General features: G+C 44.9%; 1 long non-coding RNA gene across 2 annotated transcripts in view; it reads right to left on the reverse strand.

Moving 5' to 3' along the window:
• The window catches only part of LOC148134984 (uncharacterized), a 43305-nt gene that overhangs the window by 18912 nt on the left and 9822 nt on the right, over positions 1-14571 (reverse strand). For both annotated transcript variants that reach the window (XR_015755518.1, XR_015755519.1), the window contains one exon: positions 1498-1606. This is a non-coding gene — a long non-coding RNA (uncharacterized LOC148134984). The remainder of the gene's footprint in view (positions 1-1497; positions 1607-14571) is intronic.

Raw genomic sequence — 14571 nt, forward strand, 5'->3', positions numbered from 1 at the left:
ATGGCCTCTCCTTACCACCTTTTTAAAATAAGGGCACCTCACCTGTCGCTATCAACGATACAAATATCTCAGGAGAGGCCCAACAATCACTTCTAGATTTCCAGAAAGTTTTGGGATACACCTGATCAGGTTCCAGGGCTTTATCAACCTTGATGTGATTTAAGACATCCAGTACCACCTCCTCTGTAACATGGACACTTTTCAAGTTATCTCTGTTTATTTCTCCAAACTCCTGAGCTTCCATATCCTTCTCCAGTAAAAAATGGCAAGAAATAGTTGCATATCTTTCCCACTCCCTGTGGTTCCATAGACAGCCTTGTTGATCTTTAAGGGGGCCTATTCTCTGGTCGAGTTAATCTTTTGTCTGTGATATATTTGTTTAATCTCTTTGGATTTTACTTAAACCAGTGCCTGAAGCTATTTCATGTCTTCTTTTTGCTCTCCTGATTTCCTTCAAGTATGAAAGCGTGATCCTGTACTCCCAATTCCTCTGCCTCCGATATCTGCTCCCAGGAGGAGCAATTCCACCCCAGGACATCCCAGAAAGGCCTCCTACTTCAAGGACCACAATTTCCCTCTCACTTGATCAACAATGCCCTCCAATGCATACCCTCCACTTCCCACACCTCCACCTTTATCCCACCACTTCAACCACAATAAGATTATAACCTTGCAGTCTTCATCTTCCACTCCACTAATCTCCAGATACAGTGCATTAACCTCTGTTATTTCTGCTACCTAAAGTCGGATCCCACCACCACAGACATATTTCCCTCTCCATCCCTATCTGCGTTACATGGAGACCATTCCCTCGGCAACCCTCTTGTTAGGCCCACCCCCTCCCACCAACCCATGCTCCACACCCTCGACCCTCCCTTGCTGCCACGGGAGATGTAAAACATGCGGCCACACCTCCCTCTGACCTCTGTCCAAGACACGAAAAGGATCTTTTCACATCAGGCAGAGATTTCTCCGCACATCCCAAAACCTCATCTACTGCATCTGGACACTAGGGGAAATTTAACGTGGTTCATCCAACTAACCTACACATCTTTGGACTGTGGGAGCAAACTGGAACACCCGAAGGAAACCCTCACAGACACTGGGGAGAACGTGCCAACTCCAACACAGAGTCGCCAGAGGCTGGAATTAAACCCAGGTCTCTGGTGCTGAGGAAGCAGCGCTAACCACTAAGCCACAATACTGTGGGATCTTTGGTGCTGATGTGCTGCCCCACTGATACCTCGGTCACTCACCCTGCCTCATTTCCTAAGAGGCAGCGATGACAGAGTGAAATTATCGCTAGACAATTAATCCAGAGACCCAGATAACGTTCTGGGGACCTGGGTTTGAATCCTATCACAGCAGATTTTGGAACGTGAATTCAATAAATATCTGGAAAAATTAATTTTGTGACGACAATGAATCCATTGTCAATTGTTGGGAATCCCATCTGGTTCACTCATGACCTGTAGGGAAGGAAAATGCCATCCTTACCTGTTCTGGTCTGCATGTGACTCCAGACCTATAGCAACGTGGTTGATTCTTAACTGCCCTCCGGTTAAACAAAGCAATAAATGCTGGCCAAGCCAGTGACAGCCTCATCCTGTGAATGAATAAAGAAAACAGGTCAGGTTTTGTTCCTTCTCTAGTAGGTACATCCTACAAACTGAATCTGAAATGTTCTCGTACACACTGAACAAATACCTTTCCATCCAAACCCTTAACACTACAGCACTCCGAGGCTATGTTGGTAAAGTTAAAACCCCTTAAAATTGCATCCATATTATTCTTACAGGTAACTGAGGTCTCCTGGTAAAATTGTGTCTCAATTCCCCGCTGACTATTGGGAGAGAGTCTATAATACAATCCCAGTAAGACGGTTATCCCTTTCTTATTTCTCAGTACCACCCAAGTAACTTGCCTGGATGTACTCCCAGGAATATCCTCCCGAAGCCCAGCTGTAATGTTATCCCTAATCAAAGACGCCACTCCCCCTGTACAGTTGCCCCCTTTCTATCGCATCTACACCCTGGAATATTAAGCTGCTAGTCCTATCCATCCCTGAGTGATGCCTCTGTAATTGCTATAATATCCCAGTGCCATGTTCAAAACCATACCCTGAGCCCATCTGCCTGACCTGTCAGGCATCTTGCACTGAAATAAATGCAGTGTAACTGGTCTGTCCCACTTTATTCTGTGGCTTGCTCTTGCCTGCCTTGACAGTCTAATCTGAACTGTACCAGCCTCGGACATCCCTCTTTTCTCACTATCTCTTTAGGTTTACCCCAACTCCCTCACTGGTTTAATGCCTCCCGAGTGGAACTAGCAAATCTCCCTGCTCATCAGGACCCCATGCTTTCCCCTTCCTATGCCATTGGTACCAATGTACAATGTCCTCCCACTGGCTATTCTCCCCTTTGAGAATATTCTGCTCCCTCTGTGAGACATCCTTGACCCTAGCATCAGGGAGGCACCACCCCATTCTGATGTCTCACTGTCAGCTGCAGAAATGGCAGACTGTGCCCCTGACTAGAGTGTCCCCTAACACCATCGTTTGCGTGGAACTGGGTATACCTTACATTATGTTAGAGCCAGTCTCAGTTGCAGTAACTTGGCAGTCAGTGCTATATTCCCCTGAAAGTCTATTACCCCCTACATTTTCCAAAACAGTACACTTGTTTGAGCTGGGGATAACCACTGGATATTCCTGCAGTACTTGCCTACCCCTCCTAGTTTTCCTAGAGGTAACCCATCTACCTGACTGTATCTGCAGTGTCCTGTAATCCTGAGACTGCCACCTATCACACCCCCCGGCTCCTGTCAATACCTCACTGCCTTTAATCACTCCTCCACCAATCCATGTGATCTGATAGGATTTGCAAACATACTTCCTGCAGACACAATCATCAGGATCATTGAAACTCTCTCTAATCTCCAACATCCGACAGGAACAGCACGCCACTCTACAACAGGCCATCTCTCCGCCTTAACAATCTACAGACCAAGACAAAGGCACAGTCTTACTGCTCGAAAAATACTGCCCGAGAATAACTTAATGGTTACGCTTTATATTTTAAATATTTAAACAGCAGACCGAAAGACATAAAAAAGAAACCCTCCCCTTTCTCACTATTAATATAATAAAACCGTCTAAAATTAATGTTTCAAGAGACTGAAACCCACTGAGCTGATCCGGCTGTGAGCAGCTCAGAGAGAGAGGTCTCTCTGAGGGCAGCTGTGAAATGTCACTGTTTGTTTCTCTTTTCTCCAAGCTGCATTTCCGAGCGGTTTATACCTGCACAACCAGTCAGCTGGGAGAGGTCACTGCTCGGTTTTATTCACTGGAGGTTGCCTTTGTTGCCCAGACCAGTATTTATTGGCCACCTTTATGTGTCTTGGAGAAAGTGGTGGTGAACGGCCTCCCTGAAATGTTGCAGTCCATGCACACCACAGTGATGTTTGGACAACAATCCCCCACTAGACCCACATCCCTCCCTGTCTCTGTAATCCCTCTCCAGCTTCAGAAATTGCATGTGTGTAATTTTACCTCAAATTGTACACTGAGAATGATGGAGCTTTTTTAAAAATAATACATTGCTAAAAAGGGAGGCAATGGCCAGATGATATTCTTGCAAGACGAGTAAAATGAGCAATCTTCCGAGGATTACGGTTAGATGGTAGCACCATGGCTGATGGTGGCATCTGATATCAATAAAATCTCGAATGAAAAGGCTCATGATGACCATGAAACTACTGTCGACTGTTAGGAAAAAACCCATCTGGTTCACTAATGCCCTTTAGGGAAGGAAACTGTCTTCCTCACCCGGTCTGGCCAACATGTGACTCCAGACCCACAGCAATGTGGTTAACTCCTAACTGCCCTCAGGGTAAACATCCACATCTGAGTGAATAAACAAAAAGAGATTTATATTTAAATCGCAGAGGAAAGATTTTTTAAAAACAAAATGGTGTTTTCAAACTTTAAAAAAATCACCTTGGTCAGATGGCACTATAGACGCTGCAATAATCAGGGAGAATATAAGGAACAAATATACAGAGAGATCTCCGATATACAGTCACAACAATAAGGTTATAGTAGTAGGTGATTACGATAGTGTGAAAGGTTTGGTTGGTAAAGAATGTGTTAAATGAGTTCAAGAAATGTTCTTTATCAATATTTAAATGTTCCTATCAGGAAGCAAGCAACACCTGACCTTTTCTTGTCTGATCAGACAGGGCAAGTGACTGAAGTGATAGGACGGGAACAGTTTGGGTGAGAGGAAATTGTGGGCACCATGGAGAAATAGTTGTATAATCGATAACTACAGGTGAGCTGCCTGATGACTGGAGAGTGGCTAATGTTGTATCTTTGTTAATGAAGGGGTATAAGGAGCAGCCCAGGAACTGTAGACCTCAGTGGTGGGTAAGCCGTTGGAGGCGATTCAGAAGGATAGGATTTGCATGTATTTGGAGAGTTAAGGAATGATTAGGGACACTCAACATGGTTACTTAACAGGGTGTCTCACAGACTTGATTGAGATTTTTAAGGTAGTCACCAAGAAGATCGATGAGGGCAGAGTGGCAGACATTGTTTATTTGGACTTTAGTAAAGCCTTTAAAAAGGTTGTGCAGGGGAGACGAAGTTGTAAAGTTCGATCCCATGGGATTCAGCAAGAGCTTGCCAACTGGATACAAAATTAGCTTAACAATAGGAGACAGTAATAGTGGAGGGTTGTTTTTCACATTGGAGGCCCGTGACCAGCAGTGTTCTCCAGGAATCGGTGCTGGGTCCATTTTTGTTTGTCATGTGTGTAGATGGTTTGAATTAGAATATACAAGGCATGGTTTGTTTGTGGGTGACAAAAGGTTATCCACGAATACAGAGGGATCCTGATCAATTGGGTGAATGGGCTGAAATGTGGCAGATGGAATTTAATTTGAATAAATGTAAGATATTATATTTTAATAAAACAAACATCTCCTTTAGCCTCATTAATTAATTATACTAATTAAAAGTAAAGCCTTGAGTAGTGATGTGGAACAAAGTGACCGAGGGGTTCAGGTTTTTGCAGTTTGTGTCACATGTAGACAGGGTGGTTAAGTGGGTGTTTAGCACGCTTTCCTTCATTGTTCAGACCTTTAGGTATAGGAGTTGGGACACTGTCATGAGGTTATACATGATGTTGGTGAGGCCTCTTCACTGTGTTCAGTTCTGGTCCCCCTGTTGGAGGAAGGATGTTATTAAATTGGAGAAGGTTCAGAAGATGTTTCCCAGAATGTTGCCATGAACGGAGGGATTGTTTTAGAAGGAGAGGATGGATAGGCTGGGATGTCTGTCACTGGAGAGCAGTAGGTTGAGGGGTGACCTTATTAGAGGTTTATAAAATCATGGAGTGTGTAGATAAGATGAATGGCTGCATGGGAGGGGGATTCAAGACACCGGTGCATACAGTTTGAGAAGAGATGACAAAGATTTTAAAAAGACATGAGTTTTTCTATTTTTGCACTTATGGGTTGAACTTCCAGAGGAAGTGGTAGCTGTGAATACAATTACAATACTTAAAAGATATTTGGATAAGTACATAAATAGGAAATATTTGGAGGGATATAGGCCAAGCAGAGGCAGGTGTGATTAGTTTAGGTGGAATTATAGTCGACATGGATTGGTTAGACCACAGGGTCCATTTCCATAATATATAACTTTGAAACTCTTAACTCTCGGTGTCTTCGTGTTCACAACTCTCCCTATCACTGTCACCTCATGAAGCTTCACAACTCTTCCTTATCTCTGCTATCATAAGCATCTCTGTAACATCCTCCAATCACACAATCCTCCCTATCTCTGTAATCTCGATCCCCACAAATCTCTCTGCTAAGTGCCTTTCTGTAATTCCAGCCTTGAGGATAGCCCATTTTTAACTCAGATTCCTGCACCCTGAGCTCCAGAATTTCCTACTAAATCTCTCTGTTCATTTGCCTCCCCAAAACATTAACCAATCATCTATCACCTATTCTAATATCAAAAAGGTATGAGATGATCACAGCGGGCATGTGTGCTTGATGACCAATATGGAGAAGATGGGGGCATTGTGTTCAACAGTTTTATACCATAGACTCTGACCCCATTTTATTTCATGTTTCTCCGTGATTCCCTCTTTTTGAAGCAGACATGAGTGAGAAGCAGTGGAGAGTGTAAGTGATACATGGTCTGCATAGTGAGAGGATTCCACCACCACTGGCTGTTTACCCTCCAGCTCCACAATGTCCAATAACCTAGCCATGCTATCGCGGATCCTGGCACCAAGGAGGTAACATACTATCCAGGATTCATGTCTGTGGCCACAGAAGTGCCTGTCTGTACCCCTGACTATTGAATCCCCGTTACTCTCTTTCCTCCTGTTCTGTGCAGAATCCAAAGTGGGATAAACTATCTGTTTGATAATGGTATGTTGACTGGAACTCCTGCATTTCCTTCCTGAGCCTTTTACTTGATCTGATAGTCATCCATTCCCTTTCCTAACTCACTGAACGTGCTGTCCATAACATCCTCAGGATTGCAGATGCTCCACAGTGAGTCCACTCACAGCTTCAGATCTGAAAAGCAGTTTCCCAGTAACTGCAGATGGGCACACTTCCTGCACATATTGTCGCCAGGGACACTGGAAGCATCCCTTATTTCCCACATTGTATGAGAGGAGAACACCGCGGATCTGAGGTCTCCTGTAACAATGTCTCTCTAGATTCACCTAGTTCTCCCATCGCGAGAACTTAAATGAGCTAGCAACCTTTCTTCACTTCAAGCATGTCCATTATAATCTAAATCCCCGACCTTTACATAAGCTGACATGTTATACTTTAAAACCTGTTACAAAATATTCAGCAGGTATCTCATAAAAATTGGCTATTCCCATTGGGAGCATGTGAATTTCTGAATGGCCTGAACTAAACCTGAGTTTCAGCATCACCTTCTCCCTGTCTCACCTCACTGTTTTCACCCAACTCCAAAACACACTCACTGAGCCAAGCAGCACTCTCAGTGCAGCCCTGTCATTTTCAGTTGTCAGAATCTGGAACATTCCACCTGAAAAGATGCTGGAATTTGAGTCCATAAGGAATTTTAGTGGGTAGTTTGCAGAAAACTGAAAATAAGGAGTTAACAGGTTAACATTACGAAGTGGGTGATTGGGGACTAAATCTGACAGTTCCTGCAAAGAGATGAGGTGCAATTTGGATAAATCTGTGCTCCCTCTCAGGGCAATATCTCCTTCCTCAGCTGCAGGGCCCAGAACAGAGCACACACCCAAAGGGTGATCCAGCCACAAATTTGTCCATCTCTCTGATTTTTGCTTGTCAAAAGTATTGAAGATATTTTCTCACAGACAGAACAGACAAACCTTTCTGTTTTCACAGTTAAATGCCAATTATATTCAGGTCCTGATGTCTCTGCTGACTGTAAAAACCTGTTTCTGAGATCCCAGTCTCAATTAGTATCCCATAAAATGAATTCACACAACAAAACTCACAGTCAGTGCAGGATGAATAGTAAAGACAAATATTTATCTTGCACCTAACCGACACGTCTCTGAAAACTAGGGGCAATTTAGCTCCCAGTGCAATGGCAAAGGAGATAGGGGTTAAAGAGTGAATAATAGGTGGGGACAGAACCCGAAGGAACATTTGGAAAGAAAAAGGACTGGATAGCGATCTGGCTGGGAGAGTGCATAGCTGTTAATGGAGGGAACAGGAACCGGTGTCTGGCAGCATCTCAGTGGATGTGATGGAAATGGTGGCTGATGTACGTTCTGCCGAAAATAAGACCCTGAGCTTCCAGTTGCCTGCCACTTCAACACACGAGCCTGTTCCCTGGCCAACATCCCTGTCTCATACTTACTGCAATGTTCCAGTGAAGCTTGATACAAACTGGCAGAACACTCCAGAACATACCAAATGGCTCCGTATTTAATTACAGCAATTTCCCCTCCCATGTGGTCAACAATACCCTCCACTGTATCTCCTCTACTTCCCACACCTCCGCCCTTGAACCCAACTCCTTCAACTGCAACAAGGATAGAATCCCCCAAGTCCTCACATTCCACCCAGGTACAACACATCATCCTCCACCATTTCCACCACCTACAATCAGACCCCATCAGAGATATATTTCCCTCCCCAGTCCTTTCAGCATTCCTCAGAGACCATTCCCTCTGTGACTTCCTTGTTAGATCCACACTCCCCACCAACCCATCCTCTACTCCCAGCACCTTCGCTCGCCATTGCAAGAGGTGGAAAACCTGTGCCCACACCTTCCCCTCACCTCCATCCAAGACACCAAAGGATCCTTCCACATTCAGCAGAGATAGTTCTTACATTCAAACACCTCACCTATTGAGTCCTTTGCTCTCGATGTGGTCTCCTCTACAGTGGGGAGACAGGATGCCAACTTGCGGAATATTTCAGGGAACATTTCTGGGACACATGTACCAACCAACCCCACTGCCCTGTGGCCGACATATTCAACGGACCCTCCCACTCCGCCAAGGACATGCAGGTTCTGGGCTGCCTCCATCGCCAAATCAAGCCACCCGAAGCTTGGAGGAATAACACCTCATTGTCCGCCTTGGGACCCTTCAACCACACAGCAACAATGTTTCCTCATCTCCCCTCACCCCACCTTATCCTCGCTCCAACCCTCCAACTCGGCACTGGCCTCTTGAACTGACCCACCTGTCCATCTTCCTTCCCCATTATCCACTCCACCCTCTCACCATTACCTCTCATCTGCATCTACCTATTGCTTTCCTAGCTCCCTTCCCCCCCAGCCCTACACACCCCCTCCTATTTATCTCTCAGCACTCTTTCCCACACCGCACATTCCTGATGAAGGGCATATACCTAAAACGTCGATTCTCCAGCTACTTGGATGCTGCCTGACCTGCTGTGCGTTTCCAGTGCCACATGTTAACAAAACTGGAAGAACAAAACCTCATCGCCCACTCGGGGACCCTTCAGCCCTTTGGCCTCAATATCAAATTCAATAATTTTAGATCCTGAACTCTCCCACGTCCTAGCATCCTAGCCCCCTACCCCACACACCAGGCTTTGTTATTACATAGCCTGCTATTACACACTATCTGTGATTAGCCACTAACAGTCCCCATAAACAGCTATTCACCCTCCCCCAGCCAGATCGATATACACTCCTTTGTCCAATTTCTTCTATCTCTCTCTTTGGACTCTATTCCCAATCATTTACTCTTTCAGCTATACCTTCTGCATATAAACCAACATTTTTTCCTCAGTCACATCAGTTCTGAGGAAGGTTCACAGGTTCAGAAATGTTAACTCTGATTTGTCTTCACAGATGCTGTCAGACCTGCTGAGCTTTTCCAGCACTTTCTGGTTGTTGTTTATCATTTCCATCATCCACAATTTTTTCTGGTTTTTATTTAGCGGGAGCTTGTAATTCATGTCAAGCAGCCTACATCATGTGTTTATACACCGCCCCAGTACCCACAAACCCCATTTTTCTCCCAGTCTATGCCACTCCCATCACACTCACTGAGTCCCCCCCTCACAGTGACACTGCGCATGCACAGCTCATGGTCACGTGTTGGCCTGCTGGCCACACCCCTCATTCACTTCTATTGGCTGGAGGATCACGCCAACTCTCCTATTGGTCTGCAGCTGCTGTCAATCACCTGGGCCCCATTGTGTCAAGTTGGTGGGATCCTCCCATAAGTGTTGGAGGCTGAAGGGTGACCTCATTGAGTTTTATAAAACCATGAGGGGCATGAATGGGATAAATAGACAGGTCCAGAACGAGAGGGCATAGGTTTAAGTTGACAGGGAAAATATTTAAAAGGGACCTAAGGGGCAACCTCTGTCAATCAGAGGATGCTGCATGCATGGAATTTTCGGTCAGGACAAGTGGTGGAGCCTCGTACAATTACACCATCTGAAACGCATCTGAATGGGTATATGAATAGGAAGGGTATAGAGGGATATATGCCAAGTGCTGGCAAATAGGACTTGATTAGGTTACGACATCTGGTCAGCATGGACGAGTTTGACGGAAGGGTCTGTTTCTGAGCAGTACATCTCTATGGCTCGATGGCTCTGCGGTGGGATGAGCTTCATCATTCACAGTGAATGAGGCATTATCACAGAGTATAGGGGCTGGGGGCTATTCAGCCCGTTTGGGCTGTACTCTCTCCCTCTGCAGATGCTGCAAATCTGTCCCAACTCCCCTCCCATCTGTCCATAGCCCTCCAAATCTTTCCTTAAAAAGTTGAATTCCAAATTTGTTTTGACAGTAACTGTTGATTCTGCATTCAGCTGTTGTTCAACTGTTCCAGATGCTCAGAACTGACTCAGTAAAATAATCTTCTCATTTTTACCTTGCATTATTTGCAAGTTACATGAATGTAATTACTAAAAATTGTGACAAACTTTCTACTTTCCCTCTCTATCAACTAAATATCCTGGAGACAAATCTGCTCCTGGTCAAAATCACGACAGGGGGAGGTTGAATAGGCTAGGGCTGTTTTCCCTGGAACGTCGGAAGCTGAGGAGTGACCTCACAGAGGAACATAAAATCATGAGTGGCATGGACAGGATAAATAAGATAAATAGACAAAGTCTCCCCCCTGGAGTGGGGGCTTCCAGAACTAGAGGGCATAGGTTTAGGGTGGGAGGGGAAAGATATAAAAGAGACCTGAGGGGCAACGTTTACACACAGAGGGTGGTACGTGTGTGGAATTAGTGGCCAGAGGAAGTGGTGGAGGCGAGTACAATTGCAACATTCATAGGTATATGAATAGGAAAGATTTGGAGGGATATGGGCCAGGTGCTGGCAGGTGGGACTAGATTGGGCTGGAATATCTGGTTGGCATGGATGGGTTGGACCAAAGGGTCTGTTTCTGTGCTGTATGTCTCTGAGATGAATTTTATCCAAATAGCTAGTTCTCCCCGTATTCTATGATGTTGAACTTGCTAACCAGTCTGTTGTTATGTGGAACATTGTGTCTTCCTGAAGTCCGAGTTAACGATGTCCATGCACAAAGCCATGCTGATTCTCCCCAATTATTTGCCTTTCCAATTACATGCAAATCCTGTCCCTTAGAATCCCTTCCAACAACTTGCCTGCCACTGACTACAGGCTCACCGGTCTATAGTTCCCTGGCTTTTCCTTACCACCTTTCTCAAATAATGGCACACATCTTCCAGCACCTCACCTGTGGTTATTGATGACACAAATATCTCAGGGAGGGGCCCAACAATCACTTCCCTAGCTTCCCACAAATTTCTGGGATACATCTGATCAGGTCCCAGGGATTTATCCACCTTTATCCATTTTAAGACATTCAGGGTATCCTCCTCTGTAACATGGACACTTGCCAAGTTATCGCTATTTATTTGTGCAAATTCTCTAGCTTCCATATCGTTTTTCAGTAAAAACCAATGTGTAATATCCATATAGAATCTTTCCAACCTCCTGCGGTTCCATAGTCAGTCTTGTTGATCTTTGAGGGTCCCTATTCTCTGCCTGTTCACTCTTTGTCCTTAGTGTATTTCTAGAATCTCTTTGGATTCTCCTTAAACCTATTTCCCAAAGCCATCGCTTGTCCCCTTTTTGCCCTCCTGGTTTCCCTCAAGTATTCTCCTACTGTCTCTATACTCCTCCAGGGATCCACTCAAACCCAGCTGTCTGTACCTGCCATATCCCTCCTTCATTTTCTTGACCAGAGCCTCAATTTCTCTCGACAGGCAGCATTCTCTACGCCTCCCAGCCTTGCCCTTAACAGGAACATACTGTCTGTGTACTCTCATTGTCTCATTTTTACAGGCCTATGGAGGCAATGGCAGATGTGGACAGAGAATCAATCATTCTCAGTAAAGAGGAAGTGTTGGGAAAGGTAACAGCCTAAAGGTAAAAGGGGCGCCTGGCCGTGATGGAATGCATCCCAGGGGCGAAAAGAGATGGCCGGGAAAATAGCAAATGTGTTCGTGATAATTCGCTAAAATTTGCTGGACTCTGGGACGTATCTGACAGATTGGAAAGCTGCAAATGTGATGCCACTATTTAAAAAAAAAAACACCCATTAGTTTAACTTCTGTAGTGGGGAAAATGCTTGAACCTCTCAAGGAAGTAGTAGCGAGTTATCTGGGTAGAAACTATCCCATTGAGCAGACACAGCATGGATTCATGAAAGGCAGCTCATGTTTAACGCATTTACTTGAACTATTTGAGGACATCACAAATGCGTTGGATAATGGGGACCCAGTGGATGTGGTGTATCTGAATTTCCAGAAAGTAATCAACAAGTTGCCACATGAAAGGCTGCTGTATAAGATAAAGGCTGCACGGCTTTATGGGTAATGTATTAGCATGGATACAGGATGGGTTAACCAACAAAAAGTAAAGAATGGGGATAAATGGGCGTTTGGATTAGTGTTGGCACTACAACTGTTTACAATTTACACAAATGTTTTGGAGTTGAGGACCAAGTGTACGGTGTCAGAGTTCAGATTTGATACAAAGATGAGGTAGAGCAATGTGTGCAGAGGCCACCGTAAGTCTGCACAGGGATACAGATCGGTTGAGTGAGTGGGTAAGGATCTGGCAGATGGAGTTCAATGCTGGGATATGTGAGGTCATCCACTTTGGTTGGACTAACAGCAAACTGGATGATGAAATGGTGAAAATGTGCAGCATGCTGCTGTACAGAGGGAGCTGGATGTCCTTGTGCATGAATCACAGGAAGTTGGTTTGCAGGTGCAGCAGGTATTTAAGGCAGTGAACGGAATATTGCGCTTCCTTGCTCGAGGGATGGTTATGCTGCAGCTGTACAGGCCACACCTGGTACAGGTGTGTACAGGTTTGATCTCCTTACTTCAGCAAGGATGTACTGGCACTGGAGGGTCACTAATTTGGGCCTGGAGTTGAGAGGGTTGGTGTATGTGGAGAGATTGAGAAAACTCATTGTAATTTAGAAGAACGGGAGATTGGATGGGGTAAAAAAACAAAATTATGAAGGGAGTAAGTAAGATAGAAGCAGGGAGTTTATTTTCACCAGGGATGGGTGAAACTAGAGAACATAGCGTCAAAATAAGGTGGAGCAGATTTAGGACTGAGTTCAGGAGTAACTTCTTCAGCTAAAGGGTTGTGAATCTGTGGAATTCCCTGCTGAGTGAAGCAGCTGAGCTATCAACTTTATTTGCTTTTAAGGAACATGAAAGGAATTAAGGGTTATGGTGAGAGATCAGGAAAGTGGAGCTGAGGCCATGAGAAGATCAGCCCTGACCTTATTGAATGGTAGAGCAGGCTCGAGGGGCCAGGTGGAAGTTCTTGCCTTGGGCCATCAAAATTGCCCTTTGTCCAATTCAGAACCTTAACGTTTAGATCTGGTATCTTATTTTCTGTAACTATTTTAAAACTTGTAGAATTATCAGAGAATTCCAGAATCCCAACAGTGTGGAATGAGACCATTCGGCCCATCACATCGATACTGACGCTCAGAGCCTCCTAACCTCCCCCTGTAACGTTGCATTTTCCAGGGCCACCCAACCTACACATCCCTGAACACCACGGGCAATTCAGCCTGGATAATCCAATCTACCCTGCACATCTTTGGACAGTGGGAGGAAACCAGAGAACCCGGATGAAATCCACGGCAGACAACCCCAATAAGGTGATCATCCCTTTCTTATTTCCCAGTTCCACCCAAATAACTTCACTGGGCGAACTCCCATGAATATCCTCCCCAAGCACAAACATAATGCTTTCCCTAATCAAAAACGCTACTCTCCCTCCTCTCTTGGCCCCGTTTCTATTCTTCCTATAGCATCTATACTCTGAAACATTAAGCTGCCAGTCCTATCCATCCCTGAGCCACGTTTCTGTAATATCCATGATATCCCAGTGCCATGTTCAAAACCATACCCTAAGCCCATCTGCCTTCCCTGTCAGGCCTCTTGCATTGAAATAAATGCAGTGTAACTGCTCAGTCTGACCTCATTCTCTGCTTTGCCCTTGCCTGTCTTGACTATTTGACTTCAGAACTGCACCAGCCTCAGACATACCTCTTTTCTCACGATCTATTTGCAATCACACCCACTCCCTCACTGGTTTAATGCCTCCTGAGTAGCATTAACAAATCTCCCTGCCCAGATATTAGACACTTTCCAAATCAGGTACAATCCATCCTTCTTATGCAGGTCAACTCTACTCCAGAGGAGATCACAATGATGCAAAAATGTGAATCATTTTCCCCTGCACCAGCTCCTTAGCCACTCATCCAGCACCTCCTCCTCCTCTGTAATATGGACATTTTTAAAGATATCACCATTTATTTCACCACATTCTATATCTCCCATGTACTTCTTCACAGTAAACACTGATGCAAAGTACTTGTTTCCCTATCTCGCCCATCGCCTGAAGCCCCACACAAAGACTGCCTTGCTGATCTCTGTTTTCTCCTAGTTAGCCTTTTGTTCTTAATGTATTTACAAAAGCCCTTTGGATTATCCTTAACCCTATTCGCCAAAGCTATCTCACATCCCCTTTTT

The sequence above is a fragment of the Chiloscyllium plagiosum genome, unplaced genomic scaffold (assembly GCF_037043375.1).
Source record: "Chiloscyllium plagiosum isolate Xiang-an unplaced genomic scaffold, Cpla_swu_hap1 HiC_scaffold_51, whole genome shotgun sequence".
Lineage (NCBI taxonomy): Eukaryota > Metazoa > Chordata > Chondrichthyes > Orectolobiformes > Hemiscylliidae > Chiloscyllium > Chiloscyllium plagiosum.